This window comes from Dermacentor variabilis, chromosome 11 (assembly GCF_050947875.1).
Source record: "Dermacentor variabilis isolate Ectoservices chromosome 11, ASM5094787v1, whole genome shotgun sequence".
Lineage (NCBI taxonomy): Eukaryota > Metazoa > Arthropoda > Arachnida > Ixodida > Ixodidae > Dermacentor > Dermacentor variabilis.
In genome coordinates this window covers 40,547,083-40,566,112 of record NC_134578.1, presented here as the reverse complement: position 1 = coordinate 40,566,112, position 19,030 = coordinate 40,547,083, and the positions used below count along the sequence as shown (strand labels likewise).

General features: G+C 43.4%; 1 long non-coding RNA gene across 1 annotated transcript; it reads right to left on the bottom strand.

Annotated features, from left to right (window-relative positions):
* Positions 1-4,236: 4,236 nt before the first annotated feature.
* Positions 4,237-18,604, bottom strand: LOC142564703 (uncharacterized). The gene is made up of 3 exons (XR_012824658.1): positions 18,444-18,604; positions 13,975-14,066; positions 4,237-4,473 (listed from the first exon to the last, which is right to left on the bottom strand). It is a non-coding gene; the product is annotated as an uncharacterized LOC142564703 (long non-coding RNA).
* Positions 18,605-19,030: the final 426 nt, after the last annotated feature.

The following is a 19,030-nucleotide window of genomic DNA, read 5'->3' as shown; positions in this document are numbered from 1 at the left end:
CCTCAGGAAGACTTTGCCCTTTATCTACGACAACTGCAGGTTGAATAGCCTTCCAACTTCGAAAAGTTATCATAACGATGTCTGAAAAAGTGACCTCCCATATATTTATGGTATGGTATGAAGAACTTTATTGGGTCCAAAAGGCCAACCATAGGTTGACGCGGGCTGCTCCCACGTTGGGACTGTCACGCCGAGCCCTTCAGCCACATCGCGGGCCTTCTGGACTGCCCGTAATTGGTCAGAGAGTGATTCGCTGTGTAGTATTTGCCGCCACCATTCTTCTTCCTTGTCACAGTCTGTGAAGAGCGAGGGGCACTGCCAAAGCATGTGGTCAAGAGTAATGATGCCATTGCACTTATTACAGTTGGTTTGAGTTTCCCTCTCCGGATAGATCCTGTTAATAAAATCTGGACTTGGGTATGTTCTTGTCTGTAGCAAACGTAATGTGACCGCTTGGGCTCTGCAAATCTTACCGTGTGGCAATGGGTATTCCCTTCTGCTTAAATTATAATGCTTCGCGATTTCGCTATATGTTAATAATCGATCCCTGTGTTCCCCGGGTGAAATGTAAGTTGCTCGGTCTTGAAGAGCACGGCTAGAAAGTCCTCGTGCTGCTTCATTTGCCACCTCATTGAGGTTTCTCCGAGCTCTGTCCACCACCCCCAGATGTGCAGGAAACCAGCGGATTTCTATCCTCTTACTGCTGACCTTCTCTAGTAATTTTGTTGCTATCCGTGTCACATATCCGTTGGTAAAGTTGCGTATGGCTGTTCTAGAGTCGCTGCAAATATGTGTCCACCGATTAGCGCAGATGGCTAAGGCGACTGCTACTTGTTCTGCTACTCTTGGGTCCTTGGTATAGACGGTGATGGCATCCCGTATGTTACCTTGAGTGTCTACAACAACGGAGGTATACGCATCCTCATTTTTAACCCGGGCAGCGTCAACGAGCACCGCCTGCTGCTTATGTTGATCTATGTCTTGAAGGAGTACCTTCGCCCTTGCCTTCCGTCTCTTGAGGTTATGTGTCGGGTGCATGTTCCTAGGGAATGGGGTCGTCTTTCTTGTTTCTCGTAGCCCCGCTTGCAATTGTGTTAATAATTCTCCTTCGTCGGTGTGGTTGTTAATTTCTACGCCAATTTCTTCAAGTAGCGCCCTCCCAGGTCGTGTCCCCATTAGTCTCTCCTGGTAGGCCACCTGTTGAGCCTCAGCTATCTCTTCTAGTGTGTTATGCAGCCCTAGGCGCAATAAGCTATCATTGGCCGTGCTGATGTGAAGTCCTAGTGCAGTCTTTATAAGTCGTCTCATTAAAGCGTTTAGCTTGCTCTTATCAGCCTGTGTCCATTGTAGCATGCCAGCCACGTACGAGAAGTGGCAAAAGGCGAATGCATGTACCAATCTTATAGCACTGTCTTCTCCTAACCCCTTATGCTTGTTGGTAACTCTACGCAGAAGCCTAATGACTTCTTCTGACTTGTTAGAGATGTGTTGTGTCATCCTGCAATTAGATCCATTCGCTTGCAGGAGAAGTCCTAGCACTCTAATAGTCTCCACCTGCCTGATTGGTTCTCCATTCTTGGCGTATATGTAAATGCGGAGTTCTACGTCTGGGATATATCCGTTCGGCTTGCGCCCACGCTTACTGCTCCGTAGTACCAATAGTTCTGATTTTTTAGCAGAGCAGGGGCCCTATAACGTAAAACTATTCCAATATGTTTCTATTCCAATCTCCTGACGTCAGATTTGCTTAACCACCGACGCATGCACCGGGCGGTCACCCGCGGGGTTGTCTGAACAGACCAATCACATGCTCTCTTCATTCATAGGAGGTCGCTTTTGTTTGCTTGAAAAACGAATAACATTGCCTACACTGAGCGGCTTGTCGTATCTAACTGGCTGACAATAGGCGAGGAGAATGCTCAATTGGAGAGGGATTGGATGGGGCAGAGCCAGTGCACTGAAAATCGATAACCGTATGAAGAGGGTGGTGCCGGCGTCTGCGATTGGTCCGCTTTCCTTACTTAACTTGCGGTGGCTGGTCGAAAATCGCGGCGGCATGCAACGGAAGCTTAAGAATGATGCTAAAACATATCCTCAGCGAAGAATAGTTGGCCGGATGAGATCGTAAAGGTGCCGGAAGTGCTCGAAAACGCTACGCGACCACGCATGAAGTTTTATTATACGCAAATAAACCCATGCTCTCCGGCAGGCGCGAGTAGCCAGCGCCTGAGCGACCGGCGGCAGCCATCTTTTATTCCTTTCGGAACGGGGCAGCCTGCAGTTATTCAGCAGAAAACTCAGTTTAGTTCGGCATATTAATGCGTCTTTAATGCGTACACGTCACTTTGACGCGGGGAAAGTTCTCGCGGTTTTGTGACGTTGCGTGACAGGCAGGTGGAGTGCGTGCAGCCCGCAAGCTTTTGACCAATAGCCGGGGGCTAATGGCGAAAAGGCGTCGAATCATAAATACCTGTTTTTCTTTTTTTTCGGTCAAATCATGCATAATCAGTGTGTACACACCATATCAGATGGGAAGGTATCGCGGTTTTCGTGACGTCGCGTGACAGGCAGGTGAAATGGAGGTGGTCCAAAAAAGTTTTTGACCAATCGCGGAGGGCTGATAGCAGAAATGGAATAGAAAAGTTTGGAATAGTTTTACGTTATAGCGCCCCAGTTCAGTCCCATACCCTCAAGTGTTGTTTCCACCACATAAATGCTTTCCTGTAGTTTGGTCTCTGTTTGTCCCATATAACCTTCGGCACTCCAGATTGTTACTTCATCTGCATATATAGCAAAGTGGATACCCTCAATCTGCGCGAGACCTCGAGCCACTTTTGACATAGCCAAATTAAATAACATGGGAGATAGGACAGACCCTTGTGGTCTCCCACGATTCCCAAGTTCCAGAGTTGTCGATTGTAGTTGGACTAACCTGAGACAAGCAAAACGGCCACCGAGAGTGGCTTTGACTATATTGTACAATCGTTTACCCAATCCCATCTCTGAGAGGATATCCAATAGGGCCCTGTGCTTGATGCGATCAAAGGCCTTTTCTACATCTAGGCCTAGAAGAGCTCTGGTATGTAGCAGGCTAGCAAGAATAAGGTGATGTTTGATTAAAAGCATTGCATATTGAGTCGAAAGTCCAGGACGGGAACCGATCAGGATATTCGGAAGAACATTTGTGTTTTCTACATACATAGTCAGTCTGTTGAGTTTGACATGCTCCATGGTTTTGCCCAGGCATGATGTTAACGATATGGGTCTTAGGTTATCTAGATTTAGTTGCTTGCCTGGTTTGGGAATGAGAATTGTGTTAGCAATTCTCCATTCCTTCGGATAATCACCATTTTTCCAGAGTTCGTTGAAACACTCTGTTAAATATTTTATAGAATCATCGTCCAATTTTTTCAACAGCCTATTGGAAATGCCATCTGGACCGGCAGCAGATCTACTGTTGCGGTCGTACAGCGCTGCGCGAACTTCGCTTTCTGTGAAGTCTTGACCCATAGGCTCACAGTGTTCCCCTGTATATTCAGACGGGTCTGTACTCTCATTGCTATCCTTAAGCGGTAAATATTTAGCTGCAAGCCGATCCAGAATGGCCTCCTCCGTTGTGTCCTGACTCTCACGAGTGGTATCGCTGTGGTACTCACTTTGCTCAAGTTGCGACCTCCTCGTGGGCGGATGATGATCTTGCTGTGCTCCTCGGGCAATTGGGACATCCTTGATGCCTTGACAATCCGATTTCTTATAATCCGATATATTTATAAATACGTTTTCAATTGTCTCGTGTTTCCTACATAAATGAAACAGTGATTGCTCCAACGTGCAAACGTTCCTTTTAATTCTTTTATGGCTACATATACAGTATTAGTACGCCGTTTGAAGAAGACGCTTCCTTCCAGCTGCATTACCGGCTGTTTCTTTTTAACATATTCAGTACTTCTTCCCATGCGCCAACATTCTCTTGGTTTCTACAAATATTGCGGGAAGAACCATATCACCGCAGAACTTTTACACTTGTAGTTGTAGTTATACACTACATTCTCACCCCCAACTCAATCAGGAAGACATTGTCTTCGATCTACCACAACTGGAGGTTCAATAGCCTTGTACCGTTGAAAACATATTATAACGATATCCGAAAAAGGGACCTCCCATCAATTTATAAAAATGTTTTGAATTGTTTCGTGTTTCCTAGGCAAATAAAACAGTGATTGCTTCAACGTGCAAACGTATCTTTTATTTCTTAATGGCTACATATAGCGTATTAGTATTCCGCTATAAGAAGACACTTTCTTACACTTCCACTAACAGCTATTTTTTTCTAACATATTCAGTACGTTTTCGCATGCGCCAGCATTGTGTTGGTTTCTACAAATAGTACGGGAAGAACCACATCACCGGAGAACATATACAGTTGCTTTCTCTTTCCGACGCGCCACAGAGGCATTCCAGGGAGAAAAGCGCCTGTAAAATAAAACACGAATTGTGCATTTCGGAGATATAACGAAAAATAAATTGGTGGATACACCTTTCCAAAAGAAATTCTCGTAATGCCAAAGCGAAACCCGTATTCTCTACAAAGCAATGGCAGCTTTGTTGCAGACTCGCAAATACAAGGCCACAAATGTTCGCAGTCCTCTGTAATTTACAGTGCCGCTCGAAAGGCGAACTGGTGACCGCGATAGAAACCACGTGAGGCCAGTGCGGCTGCGCAGCGTAAACAGCCCCCCGGAGTCTAGCAGGCGTCGTTCAGTGCATGTGTGGTGAAATGGCGTCGCTAGAGCCGCGGCGACGTCACGTGAGCGCCCATACGCTTGTTAAAAGGCGAGCGGATGAGCGAAAACTGCGTTTATTGACGTCGCCTTTGAAACGGGACCGCGAACAAGTTATGCCCTAGTCGATTTGATTTCACGAGGTTTTATTCTAAATCCATGTAAATTGAAATGTTAATTCCTCCTGGATACTTTAAAAACACACAACGTTTCCGACCACTCGTTGTCCCACTAACGGTTTCGCCATAAAACAGGGGTATTAGTTTTAATGAAGCTCCTTTTCTTTGCGAAAACTGCGACGACGAAGAGTGACTCAGATTGAGAATCGCCGCATTTACAAAACTCTGTCGACTGCTTTGTCAGCGGTGTACGGACGTCATCTGATGTCGCCTTTTTCGGGATGAGTAATAATATCTTCCCAACAGAGACCGTGAAAGTTGGGTCTCTAAATTTCATTGTTAAATGTCAATGTGACTCAGCATAGACGAGCGAGGAGCTGCGACGATTTGCCCTTCTGCAACCGTTTGTTGGATAGCAAATGTATTAGCGCCGGGATAACGTAAATCTGTTTTATTCCGAATACGCCATTAGACCTGCATGATAGGTCAAAATGTCAATGTGATAGGTCAAATTACCGAGCTCGGCCGCGCCTGACGTAGGCTTCCGTTTATTGAAACATAATTCTGTATACTCAGAAGGTACTTGTGCTGGTGTTTCATTCTTGCAAATATGTTATTGCGTCCGCGTAGCATTGAAGGTTGCAAGTCCGACGCAGAGTTTCATTTACATAGAAGCAATATTGTATTATGTCAGTGTTATGTTTTATTTCCTTTCTGCAAATATGTTGTTCTACACGCACAAGGCGTTCATGTTTTTGTAAGGTACAACAACATGGTCTTCACAGCGATGCAAGTTTTTTAAATAAATAAAAAACGAATTCATGTCGCTTGTTGCCATAATGCCATTATTAGCAACAAAATCCGCGCGAACTTGTTGGCCTAGTTCGTGCTTGCTGCAAGACGTCATGTCAACTAAGATGACTTACTTTAACACTTTTTTCGCAGCCAATTATGTCTCCGAGAGAATCTGTTAAGCCTTCGGAACATCTACAGACGACGTGTGCACCTGTGGACGAGCAAATGCGTACCACCGGCAGTCAGAAAAGGCTTATGGGCTTACAAAAGACACGGCAAGCGAACACGGTGGGCCAACATGAAGTGGCGTGTGATACCTCTCTTTAAAAGTTGGTAATTATCTTGCTCTTGCCCAGCAGCAGCAAGATATTTTATGTGTTCACCGAATTTGATATGTTAGCCGTATTTTCTCAATTTCATACCCTGGTGAAGCGGCAGGTAGTGGTTCCGCCTAACCTAAGTACACAATAAAGTGGGCTCCGTTTAACCCAAGTTCACAAACTTTGAGCCCAGGGGCGTCCAACGAATGTTGATACCATTGTTCCGTTTATTCAGTATTGCCGTTTAAGTCCACCTTTAAAAGCAAATAGTGGTGAGTACGTTTACAGCTGTCAGTGTTTGCACACACACAAGATGTTTGCTGTTGAGTTTACATTCATATGCAAGGAAAAGTGTGTTGGTGGTGCATTGAACTTTAGTTTCCTGATTACCTACGAGACAAGCGCAAAGAGGAAAGCTTAGATCGAGGCTAAGTACGAGATGCGCAACGAATATGCGCAAAAGTCGTGTTGTATTTCTTGCACTCTTGCTTTTGTATTGCTGCTACCCTTCTTTTTATGACCTCATTTAGGAAGTGTCAAATTGATGTTAATGAATATTGGTACATCAAAGAGATGATGTTATTTGCATTGACCGCCAGAAACGAAGTCCTCGAGTATGCTTGCAGTGTTCTTGCAAGTACTTTGTCAAAGGGGTCAACTTTAGAGAGAAATTTGCAGCACGAAATTTACAATACCACGAAGGATGTACAAGAATATGTTATTCGCCTCAAGACAGGTAAAATAATCCCAGTATTTAAAAAAGGTGACCATAAGTGCACGAATAATTATCGTCCTATCTGCATTTTGTCTTTCTTTAGTAAGGTCATCGAAAAACTTATACATAATCGCTTAACTAAATACTTATCCAAATTTAATCTTTTAACTCCTGATCAATTTGGTTTCGTGACAATTTTTCAAATGAATTAGCGCTTATTACATTTACTGAGAGGGTCAAATTAGCCATCGATCAAGGCCTCTTAGTTGGTGCTCTCTTTATTGATTTCACCAAGGCGTTTGGTACAATTAACCATCGTATTCTTTTAAGTAAACTTTAATCATATGGAATTTCTGGACCGCCTTTACAAGTAATTCGCAACTACCTAATTGACCCACAATATATAGTCGAATTTAATGGTGTCTTGTCCTCATCAAAAACTGTAAATACAGGTGTCCCTCAGGGATCAATACTTGGGCCACTTTTATTTCTCATATTCATTAATGACTTGCCAGAAATACTAACACATGCGCACTGCCTTCTTTACGCTGATGACACCACCATTTTCGCATCTGATAAAAATTTATTTGCATTGCAGGATAAACTTAACGCTGACCTAACGAATGTTCATTCATGGTGTGTAAAAAAGAAGCTAACCATCAACCCATCTAAGACAACATTTATGGTATTCCATCCTTCAAAATCTATGCACATTGACTCTATTGTAGTGTCTCTAAATAATAATGTATTTGCAAGATCCACGTCTACTAAATTTCTTGGTGTAGTACTAGATGAAAACCTAAAGTTCCAGTGCCATATTCAATCACTTATTCAAAAAATCTCATTTGGTATTCACATCATAATAAAAACTCGCTCTTTTTTGCAGCAAACCATTCTCATGTCTTTATATTACGCGTATATACACAGTCATCTCTCATACTGCCTGTCATCTTGGGGTAATACATATACCACACATCTTCATCAGTTAGAAGTTTTGCAAAAGCAGGCATTACGATTAATTGCATTCCAATCGCATACATCTCCCTCTGCTCCAATATTCCGTTCCCTAAATGTTTTACCTTTACGCATGTTATTCAATCATAAGCTGTCGCTACTTATGTTTCGTCTTATAAATACCGAGTTTAATATTCCAGGTTTTAATCGCTCTAGCCTCATCAATTATAACAACACAAGATTTTCAGCTCAACTCAATCTTCTTCTTTCAAAAGCAAGAACTAACTATGGAAAATTTACTGTCGCGTTTTCATGCATTTCTGTTTGGAATTCTATACCATCTGACATGAAGACATCTACATTATTATCATTCAAGCGTAGAACGAAGGAGCATTTCATGAACACTTTATCTGACGCGTAGCATAATTTAACAAACCTAGAATTAATTAGTATGTTGTTCACTTTAACATTACGCAATGTACTTTTCAATTACCGAGTTACTAAATTTTGCCTTAATTGATACTTCTCCTCGTTGTTAGCTTTACGTGCCATTTATCCTCGTTTGAATTGTTGCATGTTATTTTTAAGATTTCTTCAATTATTTTTCTTCTTTTTAACTCTGTGAATATACCTCTGATATTGTTAACAGATTTTTTTTCTATCTTATCATTTATTTCCGATGTAGAAACTGTATAATATATGACATTGACTCACTGTTTGCCACGACCTTACTATCCCCTTTTCATGTTTTGTTAGGAGGTCCCCCCGACAGTTGTTACTTCGGGACCTCCGAATGTGTACTTACACCCATCTTGTATTTGTTTTGTCAAAAATAAATATTGATTGATTGAAAAAAGAAATAGAGTATACAGAAGCGTATAAATGTGACGAATCTGATGTATTATTCTAGAGATATGAAAGGGAAACATAAGATTTATTCTGACTTGTTGACGTAAGCGTCGTGCGATATACGGTATATGAAATCAGCCTCTTCTTGAAATCGACATGATACGGAACCTGGAAGCATTGACCACCGTCATCTTTGTAGCACCATAGTTGCGAGGCGTCTCTATGTTGTGAGGCTGGGCGATCGTAGCCATGTGGCTATTGTTGACATCGAAGTGCTACAACCGCGTTCACAGTCAAACGTATTGATCATAAACTTTCACCACAATTTCAGGGATGCGCGGTTTGGTGGCCGTAAAACCTGCTCCCTGTAAAATGACCTCGGAGGTGCTGGTAAAGAATTGCCTATAGATAACTACTTTCTCTCCCACTTTTCATCTGCTGGCCAAAGAATAGCAAATAATTTTAATGATTTCTTTTCATGCAAGCCTCTTCATGCTTCATGAGGGCACATGTAAGCGGCAAACGAAGGCCTCAGGAGAGCACCTGAACTTGTAATAAAGCAGGTGGTGCAGGATGTCCAGGGTACCCAAGGGGTAGCGGGAGCATCAAAGGTGGAAGAAGGGCGGCCCGTCCCACGAAACACAGAACCTCTTAAGAACGTCTTGAAACGTCTACAAACGGCTATAGACGTACTGGTCTATGATAAGACTGAATATAGAATTTCTTCTAAACATAACCTCAGCACTTGGAATACGCTAGTATATATTCTATCTGCGGCAAAACCCACTACTGGTGTCACTAGAGCCTTTTTGGTAAACACATTCAGAACGTGTAACTCGAGAACTTTTCTAGGTCATTTTGTCTAAAAGTGCATAAAATGCCAAACGACGTGTTAAAAGTGCGGTTTCCGTCGGCCGTCGGCGTTAGCGAATAAAGGACGCCACAGACAAATCGAACTCGTTGGAAGAAACATAATAAGTTGGCTTTAATGTTAAATAATTTCACCCCAGAACTTCAACAATCAAGGGCGTGTTATTGTTTTCCATACGGGGCGCGCACATGACTCCTGGAAACCATTCTTCTATGCTCGCGCAAGCAGTTACTGCCAGCAGCAGGAGCGAAACACCGGTGTTGCGCAGCCGTGTCATAGAGCCACCGCGCTGCGATCATTTCGGCGGCACGCTCCAAATTGGAGGCACTCTCCAAGTTTGTCGGACATCTCATTCCGTGCTGGAAACACTGGGTGGCAGGAAGTTTGAAAAAATGGCCACTGCCGCCAGTAATGTCTCGGTGGTGGGTTCGTTATGCCAGTTGTGCGTCTTTCTAAGCCGTTCCGCACATTTATACTGGATATTAACTGGAGTCATTTAGCTGTGCTGATGCTGTTTGTCGTGTGTTTTGCATCAGTGCTTCGTGACATCGGCTGTATTGCGTGTTTTCGCCGACGACTTGCTACCACAATGGCGGGATCTGCGTTCGCCGCCTTCGTGTCTCGGTGCGTCTTTGTACGTCGCACGTTCCGATAACACTTTTTCCGGAAAGTGAAAGACATTGCACTTCGTTTTTCGTCAACAATGCGAATATTTTTAGGAGTTACCCGCGACAATTCTTGATGGATGGGCTCTACTGCCCTGCGAGTTTTCGTCATCCTTACTTTTATACGAGTGTTCTGCTTGTGTTCAGCCGTTCAGAACTACCGCGCTCCACGACTTCCGCAACACCAGTCAGAACTTTGCCCTGCTTGTTAGTCTTTGTGGTTAACGTAGCACGAACCAACCGAAGAGAGCGCATTCGAAGACGACGCGCTGGCTGTAATCTTGAACCAGACAGAACTCGCCCTATTTTGTGTCCTTTTGTTCTTGCATGGATTACAGAATTGCGTATGCGTGCGTGTCAGTGACAACACTCTAAGAATAGTTTACACCCTTTGGCTTGCCCCTTCTGCCACACAAGAATAATCGTCATCTGCCTTGATGCGTTTCCTTTCTTTATCGCTGCAAGCCCGGAACTTTCCAGTGACGAACGGCACGCGCGTTATCACAAGGGGCACTCCAAAGGGTGTAAACTGTTCTATACTGATAACGCGCGTGCCATTCGTTACTGGAAAGTTCTGGGCTCGCAGCGATAAAGAAAGGAAACGCATCAAGGCAGATGACGATTATTTTTGTGCGGCAGAAGGGGCAAGCCAAAGGGTGTAAACTGTTCTTAGAGTGTATGCAGTTTGTAGCGTTCCCACTTTATAGTAAAACAAAATTATAACTGCAATGTTTACTTCATCTATACAATTCCAAATGCAATCGTATGCTGATGTACAAATTTCACTTGTGTTTTGTTCTAAATAAGCAGCAAAACTTTTAGCCTAGTAGGTGCTTCATCTGGGAGTGCAATCACGACAGCTTGGCATTTATTATTGAATGACTGTGACTGGGTCACCTTATTTGTAATTGCAAATCTGTCTTTCAACTGACTTGATGCTCTTTTATTTTGTTCTTTTCACTCTATAGACGGCTGGACATCCGTCTTGTACCTTGTCGCTAGCTGGATGACGGGACCTCATCATGATCAGTGTAAGTCAATGTACTGTAGCCTCTCTGGTCCTCCCAGTGCTTCTTATATGGGTTAAAGCTAGGGAGCGCTTCGTGGTAAAATAGCTAGTTGGTGTCTCACCAACTAGCTAATTTTTTTTGCCATGGTCTCTCACAAGCTGCCACTATTATAACCAATTTCTCAGTGCCAGTGTACATACACAGTTCTACTAAAGTTTAGTTTCCCTAACGCTTACAAAATTTACCTGTAGGTAGTCACTGCTATGTAAGAACTCAAAAATTAGCTCTGTTGTGTCATATGAGTATTCTATACATGAGTAAAAATTTGCTACAACAGTGTACATTACACATTGCACCCCTAATGCACAAATGTATTCAAGCCAGTATTTGATTAGTTCTGTATTCTAATGTTTTGTGTGTGATTTATTTTCTTTACAGGAATTTACTGTACAGCATCAGCAAGCAGTCTAATTTAAGATTTATGTGTGCTGTAAAAAGTGTGCTTTGCCGCTAGAATTGATAAAACATGGGCCGTGGCTTCCATACAAGGACGATCTTCAATTTCGCTCTACCACGATCAGCACTTGGCCGGCGCTTGCAAAAGGAATCACATTAGGTAGCTTGTGCCAGACTGTTCTTTAACCTTATTGTGAGGAGATCACACAGTCATGTGTGGAGGCGCCTGCGTCTGAGATATATATTGCGCGGCAACATATGTGCCTGTAGAACAGGCATGATGCTGAGGGTTCCAGCAGTTTGCAGAGGTGCTTTTAAAATTTTGTCATAACTATAATTTTACCTGTGCTGTTTTTGTCACCTATTTCAATAACATCATAGGAGGTGTTATCAAAATATAACAATCTATTTGCCCTAGTCCATTAGCCTGCCACCTTTGCCTTTTCACTAGGTGGGCAATTATTCAGCATGGACCATTACTTGAATACACCTTTTTGTGTGCAGTGGTTTCTGAATTGCGAGTCAACATAGATGCTCAGAATTACCTGAAGCTATAGATGCACGGATGAATTTGCTACCTATACGAATCACTTAGCACTTTTTCGCGCAAACAACATGTTAACACTTTCAAGACAATGGGCAATGTTATCATTTGATCACATCATAAGATACTTTCAGTTTTGTATGAAGTGTTTGTGTGTGGTATGGCCCTAAGCCAATTAGGGTCACATGAAAATATATCAACAAAAGTGATTGATCCAGCTAGGAATGTTGCTTTGGAACACTACTTTATCACCAGTCCTCCTTTGCATGCTACCTGCTTACTCTGTACTGTGTCATGTTTAAGTTTGAAAGAAAGGCAACAGCTAGGCAGTGCAAAATTCCAAACTTGCTTTTAGTTCAACAATATAAAACGCTATGTAACTTTTTAATTTAGTACTTCATTTACCTGCAGAGTGGATTACTGTTTCAAACTGATTATATTTTGCAGGAAGCTTCTCAGACTTGTTTGACAGTCTGATAAGTGGCTTTTTAGCCACAAAACACCATATGTTAATTTAAAGGCTGTCTTTGACTCTGCTATGCAATTTAATAACTATATGCCAGGAAGTATACTAGTCATCATAAACATCATCACATAAATACCTTAAGATAACCGTAATTTAAGAGAGAGGAGTGGCTTAAATTTATTTTTAGTGAGCCAAACTTTTAATTTAGTACATATTGCTAATTGAAGTTCGAATTTCAACAGTTCCATTTCTTTCCTTGCCTTTTTTTCCTCTTCTGTGCAGGTATTGCTTGCCTATGTCTACAAGAACCGTCATGCATGGCCTGTAACAGCAAGCTTTTGTGGGCAGCAAGTGCTCTCCTACGAAGGCTGGCCTGCTCTGGCAGCGGCGGCAATCATCTTCAAGATTTAGCCATGATCACCTTTGCTGCTAATTGTCACTCTTGTTAATTACACTTTCTGCATCTTTTCTTATTTATTAGGTTATAAAGTATCACTATGTGACATGGTATGAAGTTGATCTCTTGCTGCATTTTCGCTTGCAATCATTTTTATGCATGAGGATCTCATCGTACAGTGTATAAAAAATAACAGCGTATTATGATTTATCTTTCAGTTCTGGTAACATGCAACGTGCAAGGAATTCACTAATGGATGGTATGCCGAAGAACTGACCATTATTTCTGCATGATGATGTGCAAGCTTGTGTGGTTACCTTACAAGGGGCACCCAAAAAGTGAGTTATAATTTACTTTTAAATGAAGCATCGACATCAGAAAAAATATATTTATATTGCTAGTTAGAGTGGTTCCCAAAGTGTTTTTCCAGCTGTGTAGTATCCTTTGTTTCTTAACAATTAATTGCAGCACAGCGTTGTTTCGTATACTGTTGTAAAGCTATTGTGCCCCCTGTAGCTGAAACCAGGATGTAATTTTTGCCTGAACTGCAGCATCACTGAAAAAATTTTTCCTTGCTATAAACTATTACAATTTGTTGGGCACTTAGTAGGACGAATTTTTTTCAATAATGACGTGTTTCAAGCAGAGATGTTCTTGTTTAGGTTAATGGGCGAACAATGGCATGGTACCGTATACAATACAGATCTTGTTTTATTTGCAAAACAATTCTGACAGGCGGGCGGCATTCAATTGATTGGTCTAATTAAGAAGCACTAATTCACCAATGAGGCTGTACTGCACTATTCCCATGGTTCACATCTGGAAAAACTACCTGTGCATAACTCTATCCGACAATACAACTTTTTTTTCTGATGTCCATGCCTCGTTTAAAATAAATTGTAACTGCGGGCAAACGTCGTGTTACTGTAACAGCTGCCGCAAAATTCTGAAGCAATGTCCAATAAAAGTCTTCAGTTGTTCTTGTCAAGCTGTCCATTAGCCAACTTTTAGCGTAACGTTAGCAGGGCTTACCGAAGTCTTCAGTTGTTCTTGTCAAGCTGTCCATTAGCCCACTTTAGTGTAACGTTAGCAGGGCTTACTGAAGTACTTCTAGACGTCCATGGCTGCAAAATGTATTGATCATGACAGCTACTAGACTACTGAATTAACTGTTCAAGACATCTTTTAGACATCAAATAGCTGATTGCGTGTTTCGTGGGGTGGATTGGGGCCGCGGTGGCCGAAGCGTGCCAGGGGGTGTTCGCATAAGAAATTGGCTGTCCACTATCGCGGACAGCCGAACTTATGCCGCCCTAGCACGCGCAGGGCTCCGCGAGCGCGAACCCACGGACCAGTACGGATTCTAGCTTTCGTGCCCTGGAGGCGCCACCAATAATGCGAAATAATGACACTTTGTTAAAATTAGTAAAAAACACGATTGAATAAATATAATTACGTCCATGCGTCAACTTGTGACGACAAGTTTAGCACTACCACGCCCCGCTACTTCTGCAACACCAGTCAAAACTCTGCCTCTGAAAGTACGTTGGACAGACGTTCTCGCGCCTGCGGCGATGGTGCTGAGGCAGTCATCGTCACCGGCGGCCTTTGACCCACTTGCGTTCAACCGCGGTTGCTAAGATGCTCTGCCTTCTAGATTTTCAATATACGCGGCCCGGACACTACTATAGTCGCAGGCTATGATCCGCCACGACTGACTTAGCACGAGCGCCGCAGGTTCCAGACGGTCTGTCCGTCACAGCGGGGCGCGAAATCGTGCGTCAATGCCCGCTGCTTCACCTAACCTACTGCGCCGGCAGCCAGCGTCCGAACGTAAAAACCTCCTCCGCAGTGCCTAGGCAGATTCATATGTTCAAGGAGCAAATGCCCCCAGATTTTCTCTCTCGTGCCCGCTCTTCCTCGCGCCTGCGCAGAAACGGCTGGCGTTCCCTCAAATGAACACCTCGTCTCCTATCACGGCATGCGCTGAGTGCCTCTAGTTCTCAAATCGTCGTCATGCCGCCGTGAACAAGCCAGAAAATGAAAAAATAACACACAGATGTGGAAAGACTTGTTGTGTACCATTATGCGTGTCATTGCGGTGGAAAAAAAGCAATGAATGATTTCATCTTTTTGCGAAAGAAGCAAACGACACGCAACGGAGAGCCACCTATATAAGCAACTGCGCATGGAAAACGTGACCGCTGATACAGCATCTCTTCGTAACGTTTAACTGGGTACTTGTTTCTCCCAGGCGCGCCGAACATTGCTTTCAGTATCTTGCTGTTGTTTCAAATCATGCTGTGTGGATCGTTTAGGCAGGCACTTTAATAAATTATAGTGATGTACGCTTCAGTTTCATTTCGTTTTGTCCGTTTAGAGATTTCTGACCCAACATTAGTGTTACTAATAATTTAAAAAGCAGGAATATTCTCGCTATTTTACTTTTGTCTGCAAGCATGGTATCAGAAATGATAACTACATCGGAAGCTTTGAAGTTTATCATGATATATGTCATACCGCGAGTTGACATACTGTTTTCATATTATGCTTTAGTTTAAAGTTTTAAGCTGAAGATGCTGTTTTATCATTTAACGCGTTGTGTTGGCAGTTTATTTGCTCGAAAGAAATTTAGAAGCAGCAGGAAACATCGCTCGTTCCTGGTTTGGAGCGTTTGACCTGCGCACAGCACCACTATCTTGCTTTCCAACAATGTGAACAGACCTAAATTCCATTATGGCAGGTTCAGTTCGTTTCTAAGTCATGCGTTTCCACTAATACAAGTGGTTTTGACCAAAACAAAAGCCTCACCAGGCTTTGGAAACCTGTAAGTTCTTTCGATTGGTTGTTCACTTCTCGCATTTAGCTAGGGTTTGAGAGTTTCTCCGGGTGGCGGGTGACCGCTGTGTTAACAAGCCCGGGCCCTACCTAGAACATTGCTTACTGCAAGCATGAACAGGCACCAGTCGCTGGACATAGTTGACCTTATCACACGTATCAGCTAACTATATAAAGAAAGGTGCGGCCCCGACCCATTTGTTCTCCCAAAACAACTCCCATTTGTTTTTATCCCAAAACACTGACCAGGTATTTTTACAGTTTTTATTCCCGTTATATCATTGCAGAATATCCTTATTTAGCTTCTGAAAGCAACAGAGACATTACTACCTATGTATTGTGATATGTTATGTGTTATATACAACACGATTCGCAGTACGGAGTTGCCTATGAAAGTCGCAAACAGTCGAGTATCGCAACTATACCAGTGGAGCAGCGCCACGAACAAGTGCTTGCACCTTTCAAGCAGGCCCGCTATGCGCAAAGACCTCCCTTTTTTTAACCTTCGCCTAGCTTCAAAAGCTCTTCGTCTCTGAAAAAATCCTATGTGGCTCGTGGGGGAGGCCGTACGTTGGCACGCACAGCGCAACATTTTCAGCGGATTCCTGTATGAAATCCTTGAGACCGATCAAAATAAGGTAATCGGCAGGAAGGGCCACTTCGGCTTCGACGATACACCACAATACGACGCCACTAACGAGAAACGCGTGAGCACAGCACCAAGCGAAAGAGCCACCACGAACCTAGATGCCGTAGCCATCTTTGTTTATTTGGACAGTGTTGCCTGCACAAGTAACGGACTCTGCTCTGGAGCGGGCAACAAAATTCGTGAGCTGCTGCTGACCGCGGTACTGTGACGCGCGTACTTGTTTTATCAGAGGTTGATGCGTGTAAGAGACACACACTTCTGCAGCCCTTGTGGGTGGACGACTCAGTGTTTCCTGGGAGAGAGAAGTGCAGCAAGAGAGGATAGAAGAGTAATTGAAGGGTTATAGGGGAAAGGTGGCTTCCCATGGCGTACTCGTAGTGGACGACAGCAGAAACCTCCTGGACAGCGGGGTGACCTCCAGGAAATCGAGAAATGTAGTGAACACATGGCTTTGGTGGTGGGTAGGGAAGACCAGGCCTGCGATGGGAGAGGCAGGGAGGCCCTACTGGCGGAGCGTAGCAGCGAGTTTTGATTGTTGCCTTGCGCGTGCTGGGCAGTGCTATCTATTTGTGCAAATATCTTCTTACAGCTCCGAGAGATCGTGGTCAGCCCGAAACTACTGGTGCGTAAAGAAAATAACGTGATTCCGCAGAGCTTCCAAAGCTGGCCGAGGAAATCTACTGCAGGACCGTTGTACGAAAAGCAGTATGTGGTTGCGAGGGACGGATCATCTAAAAGGCCCAGTGATGGGCTGCGACCAGTGCGGGTGACCGAAGGTGCGCCCAGCGGCCTTGTAGGATTTCGCAGCTGGCTATTTTTCTGACTGACATTTGATACCGACTATGCGGTCAGCCTTTCCCCTCTACAGCCATACAAACTCCCAGCGGACCTTGAATCTGTAGCAAGTAAAACGTGGTGGACTAAACAAAATATCGGATTAATATTTCAAATCAACCTCACAAGGAAGTTTTATACTCGAGCGAAGTATACGCAATGTAGCTTTTTATTTTACAATCACTAATAATTACATTGCGTAGCAAAATAGGGACTCCAACGCCAGCCGCTTTCATTTGCATTTGATAACACCCATGCGGTCGGACGCTGCCTTCACCGCCGCATAAAAACCGATGACCGATGCCAGCTCCTCTTTACGCGTAGCTATGAAAGTGATCTAAATTAATTCGGGAATTTTGCATGCAAGAAGCCCGATATGATTATCGGGCGAGCCGTAGTGCGGCACTCTTACTTAATTTTGACCCCTTAGATTTCTTTAGCGTGCATCTAAATCTAAGCAAGCGAGCGCTTTGTTTATTATAGCCACCAGCGAAATGCTGCTTCCGCTACTTGGAAGGAAAGCCGCGATGTCCTGCTCAGCAACGCAACACCATAGTCGCTAAGACACCAAGGTGGGTGTCGCTGTGAAACATACCTACCGAAGTGGTCTTCGCAGGAGGCAAAAAATGTTTGGCATTAAAGAATTGCTAAAGAACTTCAATGTGGTGGATATACATGATTTTCCTGCGCCTTCTCTCTATGCCTGAGTTGACCACCGCATTTATGCATAAACTGTTGGCACCATGACCGCGCTCTCCAGGTGCGGTATTCTTCTCTGCTGCAGAATCTGTAACGCGCTAAGTTTCCAATAATTACTATCTGTAATATTCCATTAGCTATGCTATCGCGGCAGCACATTCTTGGCGACATGGCAATTATTTTGCTCTTTACTACTTAATAAACTTCTCGCAACGCACTTCAGAATTCTTGCGAGGGTCACCGCGTGACACCGGCGGACATCAAAACGATTATAGCAATGACTTCATTAAAAGCGTCACTCTAACAAATTTGGTTGAAGCATTTCTATTTTCTCACCGCTGATAATGAGATTATCTCACTTCAATGAGATCTTGAAGCCTCATGCGATTATGCGACGAGGTGACTGGGCTCCATGCACAGCGAGCACGACTATAAGAATAAACTGATAAACACCTATGCAGCACATTTCTGTAAAGCTTACCTCAGAGTTTTGCGGCCACAGTTCACGTACACTGTCTCCCGAAAGGCGTTTGGGAACTATCACAGAGTTTTTAAATATCTGCTTTTATTTATCTAAGGTTTCCTTGGCTTCACTCTTCGCATTCACAAAGACCAAGTCGCACTAGCCGAGCCTAATTAGCGATATTATTTATATCTTGTCCGTAATAAAGGCGAAATCTAAAGGTATACTTAATAATTAATCAGAAAAGCGAATTAGCATTGCGGATCATGCACGTTATTATTTCAAGAAGTCACCGTCCAATTCGTAAATTTCCGACCCATGAAAGCACGGCATTCACTCGCTAAATTTCCTCGAGTTCCCAACCTTGGCATGTTCGAATTGTCTCGGTCACGTCAAAGAAGCTATCCTTCAAATCATATCCAAAGCATCATGTGAGCCTCCGTTCCACAATCATTAAAGAATAATTGAAGAAAATTAATGTGACATTGCACCGAGCCCACAAAGGTCGACATGGTAGACATCTGATCAGAGTGTTCTTATAGTTTATTTATGCTATGGATATTCGGGTGACATTGAAGGACGAGCACAGGTTCAACAGAACATTC